At 43.2% G+C, this 14,480-nt stretch overlaps 1 protein-coding gene across 8 annotated transcripts in view; it reads left to right on the top strand.

Annotated features, from left to right (window-relative positions):
- Positions 1–14,480, top strand: part of Mkln1 (muskelin 1) — a 377,131-nt gene that overhangs the window by 19,252 nt on the left and 343,399 nt on the right. For 5 of the 8 annotated variants that reach the window (XM_029554910.1, XM_029554906.1, XM_029554908.1 and 2 more), the window contains exon 2: positions 10,784–10,906. The exons of the other annotated variants lie outside the window; for them this stretch is intronic. The gene's annotated coding sequence lies outside the window, so the exon portion shown is untranslated. The remainder of the gene's footprint in view (positions 1–10,783; positions 10,907–14,480) is intronic. 8 annotated transcript variants of the gene reach the window in all.

Below are 14,480 nucleotides of genomic sequence, written 5' to 3'. Positions count from 1 at the left end.
TATTAAAAAGAAGGTTTTCAAAGGTGTCATGTCATCACAAAATGTTGTTTGGCTACTTATTTTTAAATACATCTCAGAAAAAGGGAAGACTGAAGAGTTATACAGTACAATATTAACAGTGTTACTATCTTGGTGGTAGAATTTAATTTCTTCTGCATGACTTTTATTTGTTCTAAATCTGCTTTAGTCTTCTTAATCTATATACAAACTTATAATGATGGTAAAGAAAAAAGATTTTTAAAATATTACTATGAAATGGGAGCCCAGGGTAAATATGGAAGGGTAAATTTAAGTGAGATTGAAATTTCAATTTAGATGAGAGATTCAAATTGAAATGAGATGCAAAGCTTCTGATCTATATAAACTACAAAAAGAAATTCCAGATATGACTGTAGATGTGTTGTGAGGAATTCCTGAGGAGCTAAGTAACCCATACCTGGGATTAGGCAATTTAACTCACAATTTTTTTTTTCTGTTGTTTTGTTTTGTTTTGTTTGTTTTGATTTTTTTTTCAGTCCTGGTCATGCTATAGACTCCAGGCTGGCCTCAAACTTGAGATACTTCTGCCTCCAGCCTCCCAAATGCAGAAATTCTGGGCATGTGCCATCATGCTCAGCCAACTTTGCCAATTATTAAAAGGGGAAAGTGAATTCCAGAACCTACTAATAAGCTTAGTTGCTTAGGAAAAGAAAGTTGGTACCAAGATGAGCCAGCCAGGGTTTGCTGAGTTGAGTACCTGCAAACCACTCTCACTTCCTCATCCCCACGTGCCTTCAAGCATGCAGTCCTCATTCAGGACCTCCAAGGTAGATGGTAGCATTATTCCCATTAGGCATAAGCTGGAACCTTAGATGTCAAGTGGTTGGCACATGATCCTCCCTCCCTCCGTTCTTTTCTATAACTGAGGTTACTAGGTGGGGTGATTAGAGGCATATTTACCATGACAGGCATTGCAGAGAGATTTCCATGGTGTCCTAATGGACGGTATAATGCAACATGGGATAGCACTGTACCGTATTATTAGATGAAGTGATTATAGACAAAAAAAAAATGTGTGGATTAATAGGACCTGGTTTAGTGGGTAGTTTCAAATTGATTCTAATAATAGTAACACTTTGTGCAAGGTTCTATGCTGAAGTCCCACTCACTCTTCGTCTCAGCCATCTTCCCCAGTATGGGACAAAGCAGGAGCATTATCTCCCCTGTCCTGAGCACACGTCCTCTGGTCACACTAAGATTGCAAGAGTGCTCTTACAATTCAAAATGACACAAAGCCAGAGAGACTGGAAAGAAAGCAAGAAAACCAGTCTATTGAGTGCTTACATGAGGTGCCACCCTGCCCTGGTTAGCACTCTGCAGTGTAGAGAGGATTATTTCTGGGTTCACTGGAGATCACATGATGCATCCAAAACCGCTGGAGTGCTTAACAAAGCCAGAATTCAAATGTAGATCTGCCCGACTCCCAAAATGCAATTGGCTTTAATATGTTAAATATATAAAGGTCAGATTTGGGAGACTTAGTCTGTCAACTTTTCAAGTGCAAAAGAATTCAAGATCAGTTGCCAGGTGTGGTGGCACATGCTTGTAATCACAGTCTGAGGCAGGAAGATTGTGATGGAGGCCAACTTGGGCTACATAGTGAGTTCTAGGCCAGCCTTGACTACAGGGTGAGACTCTAGCTCAAACAAAACCAAACCTCAAGATCAGAGTTATTTATAAGTACAATCAGTCAGCGGTGGCTGTTAGAACACTTGCAATCTTAGTGTGACCAGAGGAATTGTGTTCTGGACAGGGAAGATAATGCTCCTGTTATGTACCAGGTGGGGCAATTGTGCCAGAGTGCTGAGTTTAAAGGGAGGTTGACAGATCAGGCTATGGACGGCTAAAGGAAAGCAGCTGGCTGGTTAACATATATATTTAAACTGGATTATTTCTTAAAAGTGGAATGAGTAGGAAAACCTCAGGGGCAGCTGAAAACCTTCTTCAGTTCACTAGAACAGCACTATGTGAAAGACAGCTGTGGCTGGAAGCAGGCAGATGTGGGCCAGTAAATGAGAAGCCAGCACACATCAACACCTTGCATATTGTTTTGGGCACTGAAGTGTTGAGCCTGATACATTTAGATGTAGCAGGTGCTCAAGGAATACATCTTGAACTGAGTTGGAAAAAACTCAGGGTTGTCTTGTGGATAGAAGCTAGACAGCCAGCCACCTGTTCTACTCAAGACTCACATCCTTACACTTGTCCCAGCTTCCGATCCTCATGCTTCGACCTTCAAGCACAAGGGTTACAGACGTGCACCACCATGCCCTGTTTTTTTTTTTTTTTTTTTTTTTTGAGACAGGGTTTCCCTGTAGCCCCAACTGTCCTGGAACTCACAATGTAGACCAGGCTGGCCTTGAACTCGTAGTGATCTGCCTGCCTCTGCCTGTTGGTATTAAAGGCATGCGCCACCACGCCCGGCTCATGCCCAGTTTTTTGCATGTTAGGCAAACACTCTATCAGTTGAGCTACATCTCCAGCCTCTCATCCTGTGTTCTGAATATAAAGCCTGTTGCATCCCTTACCCCAGGGAGTGCTTCTCCTTGAAGGTGGCTTCTGTCTCAACTTGCAGGCATCAATCAGCTACTTTCCCATCCACCTATCTTGAGCACTCTTATCCAGTCTCCTTCCCTGGCCTCTTCTCTGACTGCTGTCTGCATCCTTTTCTTAGAGGTTCTGTGCTTGGTACCTTTCTCATTGTGTGTCCTCCCCAGGATGTCTCATGCATTATGGTGACTTAGCTAAATCTCTACATTCATCCAGACCTCCCTCCTTATGTGCAGACTTGTTCATTTACACAGGATGTCCTATATTCACGCCAAGCTTAATATGCTACCAACAGTCCCCTTGGCACTTGCGTTCCTTCCTGCCTTCAGCATGGTTAATGTTGCTGACTGCCACCTTGGCCTGTTTCCTCTACTTTCAAACTTCTGTCAAACCATTATTATGTCCTCCATGCTACGTCTAAAACTTCTTTAGATTTTTTTCGCCCCTCTGATGCTGTGGAGATCGAGACCTTAATCCCTTCTGTAGACTATCATAGTGAGTGGCCTTCTAGTTGACTTTCCTGGCTTCATTCTCCCCTTACTCACCCTTCATCTCCCCACGTACATTTTATTATTATGAATGATCACATCTCTTCCCTCTGTAAAGTCTCTTGATAATTATTTATGCCCTCAGTGTAAAGTGAAGAATCCTTTGCTGTAAATCAAACTTCCTCCCAGTGTAGGGACAGTCTGCCTCACTGGTCCTCAGCAGTCCACACCAGACACTAGTCTCTTCATTAAACGCCATTTTCCTTTTCACACATTTGTGCCCTTCCTCATCCTATTCCATTTACAAAAAAAGCTGTTCCAGAAAACTCTCCTCCTTCAGTGTTCCACCAAACTATAAAATTTTTTTTTAAAAAAAAAACAAAACAATGGATACCAAGTATGGTGGCTCAGTACTCAGGAGGCCAACACAAGAGAATTGCTTCAAGTTTGAGGCTAGCCTGAGCTACATACTGAGTTGTAGACCAGCTTTGACTATAGAGTGAAATCTTGTTCCAAAAAAGAAAACAGGGCTGGAGAGATGGCTCAGCAGTTAAGAACACTGGTTGTTCTTGCAGAAGACCCAGGTTCGAATCCCAGCACCCACATGGCAGCTAATAGCTGTCTGTAACTCCAGTCCCAGGGGATCTGACAGCCTCTTCTGACCTCTGCAGGCATTGCACAACATGGGTGCACTTACCTACATGCAGGCAATACACGTATACACATAAAATAAAAATTAAAAAATTTTTAAAAAAACATGAAAAAAGAAAACAAAGGGAAAGGAGGGAGAGAGAGAGAGAGAGAGAGAGAGAAGGAGGGAGGGGACAAGCCTGAGTGACTTCCAACATGCGGAGTTCAGGAAGGGCCCAGCAAGAGACTGAAAAGGCACAACGGAGGAGACAGGAAAAAGGACAAGGCTCTTTAGTGGAAGGAGAGTATAGACAGTGTTTCCATAACAAAAGAGTGATCGCGGGTTCCAGGAGGCTGCCGGGAAGGTGGGCTGACTGAGAGCTGGCCATGGATTTGACATCATGGAAATCATTTCAACCTTCACAGCTATGAAAGGCTGTGGTCTTCACGTGTGTGCTTTTAGTGATGTAATAGTGGCAAAAGGCTGTTTGGATTGGCTTCGAGAGAGGTTATAATGAGGAAAGAGTTGACAGTGAGTGGCAGTTGGGTAAACAAAGAAGTTATTCTATGAATTGGTCAGGAGCTAAGTTAGGTCAAGGAATTACTTTGAAACAAGGATGTGATTTCAGTATGCAAAGCTTTTCTTGAATGACAAGGAAATCCATAGTTGGAGGACAGGGTCTTTAGGACCCGTACAGGAAGGATCCTGTAGACATTCTCTTATGATTACATTTTCTCTTCTGGCTGGTTCACACACACCTTCCACACTGAGGGGACTAAGGAAACAACCATCACAGCACACACTTGATGTAGGGTTTTCAGAGACCATTTCTAACACCTCTCTTTCAAAAAGACGTATTAGCCAGGCGCGGTGGTGCACACCTGTAGTCCCAGCACTTGGGAGGCAGAGGCAGGTGGATCTCTGTGAGATTGAGGCCAGCCTGATCTACGTAGTGAGTTCCAGGTCAGCTGAGGCTGCAGGGAGACCCTGTCCCAAAAAGGCAAAAAAAGAAAAAAAGAGGTATTTATTTTTCTGTGACTGTGTATGTGCTTATATGAGATTATGTGAACCACCATGTGTGTGTGTAGGAGCCCTCAGAAGCCAGAAGAGGACATCAAGACCCTGGAACTGGAGTTATAGACAGTTAATTGTGAGCCCCCATGTGGGTGCTGAGAGCCAAACCCAGGCACTCTACAAGAGCAGAAAGTGCTCTTAAACATCTTTTGAGCCCCTCCAGCACCTTTTGCTAGTGTGTGAGGTTTCTGATAAGCAGTCTAAAAGGCTGGCTGTCATCCTTGTGGGGGCAGGGAAGCATCAAGCCTGAATACTCAAGAGGTGAACAGGAAAAGCCTGACCTATCCAACTAAGTGTGTTTGAAAATGCTGTATTTTGAAATATTTTAGTATCAAAATGTTAGTGTAATAAGATATGTTAAGTGACCACCTAGATTTAATGACTCATGATGCTAATCTTTACTGTTAACAGTTATGAATACAGACCAGAGGGAGACCAGATTAAGTGTTGGTTTTCTGCTGTTCTTTATATGATGCTCCTTAAGTGGTCAAAGTTCCCAGGGGGACTCTGGCATGAATCCCACATAGAATATGTTCTTACTTAGATGACTGTGGAGTAGACATTTCCCTTTATAGAACCATTTATGGGGTTTGTTATCTATGTCTTATTATTCTGTCTTTGTGTATGGTGTTCTCTGTGCCTGGAATAATCAGATCCTCTTCCTGGAATGGTCAGATCTGGAAGCATCTCCTTACAAGTCATCTTCACCCATTCTGACAGCCACATCCCCTCTATGGTCCCTAAACCATAGCTCCTCCCCCACCACAGTAAACCGCAATTGTTTAAACTTCTCATGAGCTCATTGGGTCCTAAGTTTCTTAAGGTCTGTGATCTTATCTTATACCTGTTTCTATCCTTTGCATTTGGAACAGTGTTTGTATGTTTTGGGCAACAAAGTTTGTTGAATACAATATTCTAGAGTGTGACCGAATGCCTGGGTGAATGAATGAATGAAAACATGAAAAGATCAGAACCCCCCTAATTGAAGCTGATAAGATTAGATAAAACCAGGTGTGATGATGTATGCCTATAATTCCAGAACTGGGAAGGTGGAGGCAAGAGAATCAGAAATTCAAAGTAATCCTCAGCTACACAGTGACTTCAAGGCCAACCTGGGCTACATGCAACCCTGTCTCAAAAAAAAAAAAAAAAAAAAAAGAGAGAGAAAGGAAAAGAAAAGAAAAGAAAAGAAAGAAATTGGTAACTTTACATCTATGAAGAATTTGTATGTAATATAACGGTACTTTCGAAATCCAATTGAGATGGCAAATTCATAGCCACATAACACATATGGAGAGAAGTTGACACACAGTTCACACAGCATGGTAGAAGATGATAAAGCCTGATCTCATGAAGCATGGGGTTGGGTGGTGGAAACTGATGGGTTTAGATCTAGGTTTGTGTACCAGATTTGATCTAAGAACCAGAGAAGCATTCAGACCATGTTATTTCTTTCAAGCAAGATAGTTTTCACTTTAAAATTTAAGGGTGAGATAAACTTCCTTAAGCATGTTTATTTAAATCACAGTTTCAGTGTTAATAAAACATGAAAAATAAACCAGTTAGGACACCGCCAAAATGCAAGTTGCATTGAACTAAGTATTTCGTGCCTACCCTCCTGAGCTTCTTCCATGCCTCATCTGTAAAATGATAATAGCCCTTACCAGTATTTATATTATAAAAAGTATTGTTACTGTAATTTAGAGTCTTAATGGTTATGGTGTCTTTTTGAAAGATAAGCATTATACACGAATGAGGTATTATTATTTAGTTTTTCCTTTCAGTCCAATTAAATGAGAATTAGATGAAAAATTCTGCTTTAAGCAATATCCAGTGGGTAAATGATTATTGACTTGAGTAAAATGAGGAAAAAAAAATTCTAGCCGCAACTGTGCTGCTCAGCTTGTCTGTGCACGGCAAACGATGACTGGGTTTGTGTGTGCTGTTTACCATTGTTCCCTCTCTTCTCTGTACTCTGATCACAAACTAAAGACAGTTAAGCCTTTTGGTTCAGGCACAGTCGCTTTTCAGAGAACCCAGATCACCTGGAAGGATTATAGTTTGGAAATAACATAATAGCATTTCCACTTGTGAAAACACACAGCTGGTTTTCTCACTGAGTATGGGCCCAAGTGAACTATCAGGCCTCTGCTTCCCCTTGGGGCAGCCAGGAGAGGGCTACCTGATCCTGTGGTCTTCTCTGGCTAGATAGCACTACTGCCTGTGCATCACTGAACAGCTAGCTCCACACCACAGCTTTCCTGTGTTCTTGGAATGCAGAGTCGTGGGGGAAGGAGAGGGGGTTGTGGAAATCTGGTTTGTGGATTGTGAATGTTAGAAACTTTGCTTTATGGGGCTGGAGAGGTGGCTCAGCAGTTAAGAACCCTGGTTGTTCTTGCAGAAGACCCAGGTTCGAATCCCAGCACTCATATGGCAGCTAACAACTGTCTATAATTCCAGTCCCAAGGGATCCGACAGCCTCTTCTGACCTCCATGAGCATTGCATGACACAGGTGCACTTACCTACATGCAGGCAATACACGCATACACAGAAAATAAAAATAATAAAATTTGTAAAAAAAAGGAAGTGCTTTATTTCATGAAGGGGAGCCAGAGAGATGGCTCAGTGGGTAAAGGTGCTTGCCACGCAAGCATGGTGACCCGTTGATTCCCAGGACCCACACAAAGGAGGAAGGAGAGAACCAACGCCATATCATGAAAGTCTGAGAAATCCAACAGAACTGGGGGTAGATGCAGGATAACAAAACTGGTAGCCATGTGCACACCTGTACAGTATGCGTGTATCTGGTGGGCCTGCTTCATCTCATCTATGCATCTTTGGTGCCTCTTTTGACATTGTGCCCTGGCCCTCCCCTCTTGTCCAAACCCTTTGTTGTGTCCATCCATTAGGACTTGGCTCACCTTCACTCCCCAGGACCAACCTTCAGCACTGCTTGCCGCTATGGTCATCTGTTTTTCACCTAATCCATTTATTTTGACTCCTGGATTTTGCTCTCTGAGAGGCTCCCTGCTTGCATAGCTGCCTGGCCAGCTGTGGGGCCAGCTGCCTGTTCAGACTCCAAGGTGACCAAATTCCTCCCTCCCTCTGACTGCTGTCACAGCATGAGCCATGCCAGTAGGTGAGAGAAAGTGACTGTGAGAATGGTGTCTGAGCAGATCTGTCCCTGGAGAGGTCATTTCAGTGGAGGGCCGCTCAAGAGTTGACATGTGCCTTCAGGCATCACAGTGGGCCTTGGTCTAGGGAACTTAGTGGACCTTTGCAACCTAGGAGGAGAACATACAAGGTAGATTTAGTTTACTTTACAGCTTTAGCCAAACCAGCATTGGTTGGGAGAAAACTGTTCAACATGTGGGCTATGTCTTCCCATAATTTTGCCATGAGTCAACTGCGCTAAGGTAGGGAGAGGTATGAATCTTACCTAAAGATCTTAAATGGGCCTCCATGAGGGCTCCATTTTCCTGCATTTGGGAGCAAAGTCTAGGAACATGTCTTTTCCCACTTCTAAGGCCAACTTTTCGAAACAGTTGCCCTCATGCATCAGATCCATTTACTATTCCACTAATGGGAACCTGACTTCAGGATTTCTACTGGGCCAACACCTGGTCAAATTGGTCATGGATACATCTGTAGGCTCCTCAGCCTTTCTGTTTTGATCTCTCAACAACAGTTGCCTTTGTTGACCACAACCTACTTGTTGAAATGTGTTGCCCTGGCCTTTCCTCACTCTGCCTCTATGCTGTGCCTTCTCACTGTTTTGGGGAGCCTTTCTCTGCTCATGCTTTCAGCCTTGGTGCTCCTGGGGTCTCCCATGGACCCTTTTCTCTCCTCCAACACGCTCCCACACTGTCTTATTTACCCCATCCCAGTGAATCCAATTGTTGTGAGTTGTTTTGTGTTGGCTTGGTTTTTTGAGACATGATCTCCCTATAGCCACAGCTGGTCTGGAACTCTCTACATAGACCAGGCAGGCCTCGATCTCACAGAGATCTGCTTGCCTTTGCCTCCTGAGGGCTGGTGTTAAAGATGTGCCGCACCGCCCCTGACTTCAGTTGCTGTGAATTGTACTGATGGTTTCTAAACCTGTATTATCTGACTTCCTGGTCCTGCTGCATACTGCGGCTCTGCTAATGTCTCCCTAACCCCAGGCATCACAGATATGGCCAAGGCTTAAATGTGTCTCTGCCTCCCCTACAGTTTCCATCTTCTATTCATATTTTTGCTGTCTTGGTGACACCACTATCCACCCTATTGTCCCAGCCCCAAATCCAATGCCGTCTTGACATCTACCTCTTCAAAATGCTAGCATAGAGTTAACCACACCTTTCAGTATGCTCTATGTCCCCTAGAACATACCTTGCAAGTTTCTATGTCGTGCAGAAGTCTTTGCTTCTCCAGCCCCATCTCTGACCACTCTGGCTGATGCTGTCTGCCTTGGCCTTACAGAAGTGCTTTCAGCATGCAGGCACTCAGCTTGTAGAGCCATTTCTGGGACTTCCACAGGGTGAATTCACTGTGCTCTCCGTTTGAAACAGACTTTCTACATCGGTAGGACTAACTGCTGTTCATCTTGTGTCTGTGTAGAAGGCACGAACTTTCCACTCTCCCTCCTGCTTCACCAGAGCTAGCTTCCTGTTCTCACCTTGCCCTCTACCAACAGACCAGATTTATCCTGTTTGCCTTTGTATTCCTAGCACCAAACAAAGTCCTTGGCATAAAATAGTTGCTCAAGAATGAATGAATGGCTATAAATACCAAAAGTGGGCTGGGGAGGTAGCTTGGTTAATAAAGTGCTTACTGTGCAAACATAAAGACATGACTTTGGGGCTGGAGAGATGACTCCATGGTGAAGAGCACTGATTGCTCTTGCAGAGGACCTAGGTTCAATTTCCAGCACCCACATGGCAGCTAACAATTGTCTGTAACTCTAGTTCCAGGAGATCTGACGCCTTCTTCTGACCTTTGCAGGCATTGCACAACGCAGGTGCACTTACACACATGCAGGCAATACACTCATACATACAAAATAAAAATAATAAATGGATTTAAAAAAAATACATGACTTTGATCCCTGGCACCTATGGAAAAAGCCAAGGGCAGTCCTATGTGCCTGTAGTCCCAGCCCTAGAGAGGCACAGTCTCTGGGGCTTGCTGGCCAGAAAGAAAGGAAGGAAGGAAGGGGGGAAGGAAAGAGGGAAGGAGGGAGGGAGGGATGGGGAAGAGAGAGAAAGGAGGAAAGGAAGAAGGAAGGAAGGAAGGAAGGAAGGAAGAAAGGAAGGAAGGAAGGAAGGAAAGAAGGAAAGAAGGAAGGAAAGAAAAAGGCAGATATAGATTAAGGAAGACACCTGATATCAACCTGTGGCCTTCACACACATGTACACATGTGTGCAAGCTCACTCCCCACACACATACATGCAGATACACATACACAAGAAAAATCAACATCAGGAGTATCATTGTAAAATATAAGATACATTTCTGATTGTCTTAGATAGCTTTCTAATGCTGTGATCAAAACCATGTCCAAAACCAACTTGAGGAGGAAAGGGTTTATTTGGCTTAGCACACAGTCTGTCATCAAGGGAAGCCGAGGCAGGAACTCAGAGCAAGAACTTGAAGCCAGGATCTGAAGTACAGACCATGGAGGAATGCTGCTCACTGGCTCGTTTCCCTGGCCCATACTCAACCTGCTTTCTTATATAATATAGGACCACCTGCCCGGGGGTGGCACTGCCCCCAGTGGGCTAGGCCCTCACACATCACTCAACAATCAAGAAAATGCCTCAGAGACATGGCCAAAGGCCAGTCCAATGGAAGAAATACCCCGAGGTTCCCGCTTCCAGGTGTGTTAAGTTGACAAGTCAAGTTGTCCAGCTCACTGATCAAAGAATGCAGTTAATACTTTAATAAACAAAAATATATCGACTCCTTCTAACATCCAAAGGATCCCCAAGTTCTTTTCCCTATGGACTTCTTTTCCAGAGCTCAATGTCCAGACTCACTGAACCATTCTTTGAGGTCACCCAAGTCTCCCATCTCCTGACTCTCCATAAGCGACTGGACTCATAACTGGTTCCCTATTGTGAACATGGGGCTTGGAATAAGGTGAGTGATGGCTTTTCAGTTGTCCTCTGCTATTCGTTTTCAACCATATACTGTCTGTGTAGAGCAATACTGTGGACATTCCTCTCTCAGGAGCCTTCATCAGGAGCTGGGACTGCCTCCCAGTGACTGTGCTTGTTTTTACAATGTTTGAATAGCCTGTGAGTACAAAGAAATGGAACCTCTCCTGAGGAATCGTGTTCTTCCAAATTTTCTTTTTTGTTTCATGACAAATTAAATTCTTCATCTTTGTTCTATTGATTTTTTTTTTAATGTGACTCCACATAGAGAGAAGGAATATTAAGGAACAGACCCGGGTCCTTCTTGGGCCAAATGTGTACTTAGACTACAGACCAAGAGCAGTGCAGTCTCGGGGCTTCACAAACAGGTCTCGACCAGCCCTCCGGCCTCCACACAGCCCCCTCCTCCACCCCCACTTCCACATTTCCTTAGCTCTTACTTGCTTTTGTTTTTCCTAGCATTTAATGTGTTTGCCTGTCTTTTAAAAAAATTATTGCCTATTTCCTTATATTAATTACTTTTCTCTTTGTTGTGACCAAAAAACTGACAAGAAGCAACTGAGGTCTTGGAAGAAGGGTTTATTTTCACTTGCAGTTACATCATGGCAGGGCAGGCAAGGCGGTAGGAGCATGATCACATTGTGTGTCCAGTCATCAAACAGAGGCAGATGAGTGCTGGTGCTCAGCTTGCTTCTCCTTTGTATTCAATCCAGGATCCCAGCCCATGGGATGTGTCACCCACATTCACAGTAGATCTTATTTGCTCAGTTAAAGCCTTTTGGTACCATCATTATAAGACATACCCAAGAGGTATGTTTCCATGGTGACTGTAGATCTAATCATGATGACAGTGAAGAGAAAACCATCATATTCTCCTTTTAGAATGCAAGCTTTTGCGGGGGGGGGGGGCGGTCCAGTTCTTTGGTTTTGTTTAGCGCTGTGTGTGTGTGTGTGTGTGTGTGTGTGTGTGTATACAGCACTTGAAACAGTATATGGAAGATACTCAACAAATATGATGTCTTTAAAGGTCTTTTATTATTTGTTTTAAGTTGCTGATTCACACTCAGGTCTCTAGGGATCTAATGCAGGTCTGATTTCAGCCCTGTCCCCTTGATACTTTTATTGATGACTAAGATGATGATAAAATTGATGGTATGCTAAACAGATTTACAGATGACACACAAGTAGAGGGTTGGCAACTTAATGGATACACTCAGGATTCCCTCTCACCCAATCCTGACGGGATGCTATAGAGTGAATCATTTAGCAGTATAAAGCTAATGGGTCCAAGTATCAAGTCCTCAAAAATCCCTGAATTCAATTAGACAAGTACAGAGTGGGCGCAATATGGTTTGCAACTCCACGTCAAGAAGATTTAGAGCCTCCTGTTGATTGTAAGTAGATGGTGAGTCAACACCATGTGATGTGCCTTCTGAAAGAATCAATCTCCTATATTAATAAAACTAGAGCATTCAAGAGCAGAGCTGGCTCTCTAGTGCTTACTTGTGATCAGGCCACATTTATTCTGCTTTATGAATTCTGGGCTTCCAACAGAGATATTGATAGAAGAGCATCCAAGAAGAAAACAAGAAGGATAACAACAGATCCGGAAAACAGTGTTATTCAGAAATAAGAACGGATCCAAGGTCACGTGTGGGCATATGCAGGGGTGTGACAAAGATCCATCTTCTCTGTTCTAAGATGCTATCCTACAGTGGCTACTGTACATTTCTTCTGGGTGATTCCAAATGTCAGATTAAGAGCCAGTCAGTAGAAGATGTAAGCATGCGCATTTCAGCACTTTAGAATTTAACAGCAATTTCGTTTGCCCAAATGGACAATGACAGCAGAAAATAAATCTTTGGGCCCTGGTGGTGTGACATCCAGGGCTGGAAAGCCATGCCTCAGTTTCTGAATACATTTGTGATAGAAGTTCAAACACTGGGTAAAACACTGAGGACAATAGGATTAACCATAATGGTAGCATATACTATATGGCTGTTTTGTGGCAAGCACTGCAGTAAGAGATCACCAGTATTTTCTTTTAATATATCAGTCCTACCAGCTCCATTTTACAGATGAGAAAAGTGAGGCACGGAGGATTCTGGATTCTGTAATTTACCTTGATGCAAACCAGAGACAGGATTTGAACTTAGGCAGTCAAATCTTTGACCTTAATTATTATTTAATAATGACCTTTAGCTCCAGCGAATCATTCTTTCCTACCCTGAGACTCTATTACTCTCATGATATACTCAAACGAAGGAGTTTATTATCACGAAGCGCAGATGATTCTTCAGTCAGTAAGGTCTTTCTCTGTCCAGTATGTAGGCACTAAATCTGACACTTGCCACTTGTAGATGGAGCTTGGCTTAGAACTTAGCACACAGTAGGTGCTCAATAAATTCTTTATTAGCGGAAAAAAAAATGACACAACTGTATTCATATGAACTTGGCTATATCTGGAATGACAGAATCTCAGTGTGCTTCATATGAAGAAAAACAAGAACTCCCTGGGTAGTCCACCGACGACAAGAGGCGGAAGGGATAACCCATCATTCCTGGTAAAGACCTTGAGAATTCTTGCTCAGTTGTTTGGACAAAATTTGTTTAAACAGAGGCTGGAGAGATGGCTCAGCAGTTAAGAACACTGACTGCTCTTGCAGAGGACCTAGGTTCAATTCCCAGCACCATATGGCAGCTACTAACCATCCTTAACTCTAGTTCCAGGGGAATCCAAAGCTCTCTTCTGATCTCGGCGGCATTGAATGGCACAGGTACACTCACATACATGCAGGCAATAAACTCATACACATAAAAAAATAAAAATAATTTTTTTAAAATATTAAAAACAAAAACCAAAAAATATCTGTTTAAACAGATATTTGTTGAGTATCTGTGCTAGGCCAGGTATATCTCGTGTGCTGGGGAAAGTGAGGCAGGCTGGCAGGTAAGCTGTTAGTGGGAGAGGGGATGAGGTGAACAGGGAAGTAAATCCTCATAGTAAAATGTAAGAAGTACTTGCTATAGCAGTGGTGTGTGTGTGTGTGTGTGTGTGTGTGTGTGTGTGTACTCGCATTTTAAGTATTATGGAGAGTAGAACTGAACTAACTTTATGTGGTTGAAGGAGTTGTCTAATGTGTGATTATATTTTAAAAATAGCTTCTACATATGCTATCTCATTTGAGTTTATTCTCTCTCCCTAAAGACCGTATGAGATTTTGTGTGTAAGATGAACTAGTCACAGAGAGGTTGAATGAGGCTATACAGCCAGTACTAATGCTTGTGCACCTTTGTAGAGTACTTAGGGCACCTGTAGCTCTGTTCTAACTGCCCCTTTTTTTGTCTTTTAAAAAATATTTTATTGCCGGGCATGGTTGTGTACACCTGTAGTCCCAGCACTTGGGAGGCAGAGGCAGGCAGATCTCTGGGAGTTCAAGGCTAGCCTGGTCTACATAGTGAGTTCCAGGACAGCTGGGGCCACAGGGAAACCCTGCTTCAAAAAGACCAAAAAAAAATTATTTATTATTTTTATTTTATGTGTATGAGTGTGTTGC

This window comes from Nannospalax galili, unplaced genomic scaffold, assembly GCF_000622305.1.
Source record: "Nannospalax galili isolate Female #2095 unplaced genomic scaffold, S.galili_v1.0 scaffold1065, whole genome shotgun sequence".
NCBI classification, from domain to species: domain Eukaryota; kingdom Metazoa; phylum Chordata; class Mammalia; order Rodentia; family Spalacidae; genus Nannospalax; species Nannospalax galili.
This window is presented reverse-complemented; position numbering and strand designations above follow the sequence as displayed.